The sequence below is a fragment of the Echinops telfairi genome, unplaced genomic scaffold, assembly GCF_000313985.2.
Source record: "Echinops telfairi isolate 266 unplaced genomic scaffold, ASM31398v2 ScPeMD7_7410;HRSCAF=8448, whole genome shotgun sequence".
NCBI classification, from domain to species: Eukaryota; Metazoa; Chordata; class Mammalia; order Afrosoricida; family Tenrecidae; genus Echinops; species Echinops telfairi.
The window spans coordinates 24,206,970-24,210,051 of NW_022111310.1; positions in this window are offsets into that span (position 1 = coordinate 24,206,970).

Genomic DNA, 3,082 nt, shown 5'->3' on the forward strand with positions numbered 1-3,082 from the left:
ACCATCCCGTGTTTTCGGAGACCTGAGCACCAAGAAAACAATGGCCAAGCCTCTGTCTTACAGGGCTCTCTACCCCATCTACAGACAAATGAGACAGGAGAACCACAGCCACCCTTAGTGACGGGGCTGAACTGGGGCTGGAGGGAAATGGTGAGGATAAAGGCTCTAGAAGAAGTGTCGTGAAACTAGTGCGATCTCTTTCCTCACCCTTTAGAAGCTTGGCCATTCCTGTTGGTGAGTGGTGCAGAAATTGGTTGGTCAAACTGATGTCCACCTGAATTGTAAAAAGGGGACAATGTTGGATTGGCAAGGGCTGTGTTCTACCGACTATTTTTACAAACGACCCAAAAGAAACAGCATCATAAAACGGAAAATAATAACAAGGGGCGGATGAGCTCACCCCACTCCAATCTGTGTACCTTCACAGCCCTGGTTGAGACTGCAGCTCTCAAAGCATGCCAGTCCCTTCTCAGCTTCGGGGTTCCGTTTCTTGTTCTTCTAGGGTTTCTCTTCTCTGCCAGCCAAGCCTCCAGATGGTATTTCGGTAACTCAGCCAAACACCTTCTGCCACAGTCTTTTCCCCTCTTCTCCCCCAGTTCACTTAAAAATAAATGGTCTTTTTTCGTTATTCCAGACAGAACATGAAGCTTTCTCTGTCTTTTACACTGCCACTGAATTCTAAGTATACAACTATGCAAGGAATGTCTTTAGATTCACCAGCTTGAGAACTTTTAAACATTAAACTCTGAATCAGATAACAGCTTTCATTTCAAGAACAGCTTTACACTATACCTAAGCTTAATGTGTGTATGTGTGTGTGTGTGTGTGTGTGTGTGTAAATGTTACCAGGGCTATAAAAATGTCAAGGCAATCTAATGAAAGAATGCAAAACTATCCCAAACAAATTTGTGCTGCCCGCCTCTGAAAGTGCTGCTTCAAAAAAAATTTTTTTCTTTTTCAAATGGACTAGGTAAACTCACAGCTCCCTCCCACCTACCTATTAATAAGACTTCACCATGTAAAACAAGCTAGACAATTACCGTGCCCTAGTTGGCTGTGGCTAAGTCTTAATTGGATGGCTGTGTTCAATTTTGAGCATCATGTTTCCAGAAAGGAAAGAAAAAAAGTGATAAATTGGATGTAGTTCAAAAGAAAGCAAGATGATGGATGAAAGTGGCTTGGAAAGTAAGACCCAGTTAGGAAGTGGAGGTAATTCTGCACATTTTCAGCTCAGCAAAAGAGATGACTGGGAGCTAATGGTAGGCTTCTGATGAGTTCATTCTGGCTTAGCCTCATGGAGAGGAAGGGAAAAAAGATGGAATCTTCCTTAGCTCCTTCTCTGCAGGTCACAGGGTCTCGCAGGTAGTCGATCACTAACTCACTGCTATGGAGTTGATGCTGACTTCAGAGTGATCCTGTAGGACAGGGTAGAACTTCCCCCAGGAAGCTTCCAAGACTATAACTATTTATGGGCGTAGAAAGCCTGCTCTTTCTCCAGCAGAGGGACAGATGGTTTCCAACTGCTGACCTTTCATACCAAGCCCAACACTTGACCGCTATGCCGCCAGGGCTCCTGGCACATAGTAAATGTGCAATAAAAATGCCTTCCTGAATGGCCCCTAAAGAAAATGACAACAACAACAACAACAAAAATTGGATTGATCAGCCTGCTCCTGCTAATGCTTACAAATGTCTTTTCTAGAAAGGGTTGAATTGTTGGATTTGATCCCCGGGAAGAATAATTTAGGAAAAGTAAAATCAATTTCCTCATTAGGCCAGTTTCAGATTGAATAACTCACCCCCAGGCTCCTGTCAACTGTGCTTACTCTTGATTCTCTGGACTTTGCCCCCATGCATCATAGCACTAAAAAATTATTTACAGATCTCTTTGGACCTCAGGCAAAGCTCAAAATCTCAAGGTACAATGGTGTTCCCAATCTAGAAGCTTCTAGTCTGAACATGCCTTTCTAATCTGGCTACCACCTCTTCCCTCTCCAAGTCCATAGAGTAAGCCCGATTGGTCTATATTCTACGTTCTCTGCCATGCCCCCTTTAAACATTTGCATCATCCTTCATTACTTATGTTACCTTGAGTGAATTGTCTATCCTCTCTTGTTCTATCATGTGTAATGCGGCAATAGCCAGAGCACCCACCTATGTAGTTCCTCTAAGTCTTAGATAAGATCATATGCATGACATACTTCACACATGAAAAATCTCCCGTCTTCCTGTCTTATGATGTTCCCGTTCCCGAATGTCCTTTGATGTGCTTTTTACCACTTCATTCAAGTGCATCCTATCCACTGAAGCCCGACTCAAATCCACCTTACTCACAAAGTTCTTCCCGATTGCCCTGCTGTATGAGATTTCACAGTCATTCGGCCAGTGTGTACCACTACGGCACTTGACTGGCTCATTGGACACTCAATCACATCTCCCACCAAGACATCTGCTGCCCTCTCATTAGCTTGCCCCTTGGGCTCAGCTCTGGCAATAGACAGTAGACAGTCGCAACCCTCAGGAGGAAGGTGGAGAGGAAGTGCTTAGATGTACTGATGTCCCCCTTCTCTACTAGGCACTTCCATGTGTCCTCTTGCTTTTAGTCCAAACACTAGTTTGGCGGCCCTGGAATGTGGCCACTTGGTGGACCCGCACAGACTGAATTGCACACATAGGCATGTCCTAGGCCCTCGTGCGGGTGTGGGTCATTGCCCTATAAGCCAGCTGATCCCATGACGGCTCCATGTGCATAGACTTGTTCCATAGGGTTTCCAAGGCTGTGACCTTGCCAAAGTGGATCACTAGTAGTCACAGATTTGATTGCACCCCCAAGGGATGCCTTCCCTGGTTCTGGCCAATTTAAGCAGAAATCCAGTGGCAGAGGGGCGGGGAGCATCTTATGTAAACTTTCCAGGTGACGTTCAAGAGCATTCAAAGTGAGACTCTCTGGCTTTTTGCCTAGTTTTGGAAAGCACACACGCTCACCTGCCAAATGTCCTCAATAATTGATCCTGGTGATACTGACCGGTTTTATAATACCTCCTCACACTCTCATCTATTTATTCACACATGGATTTGTCCA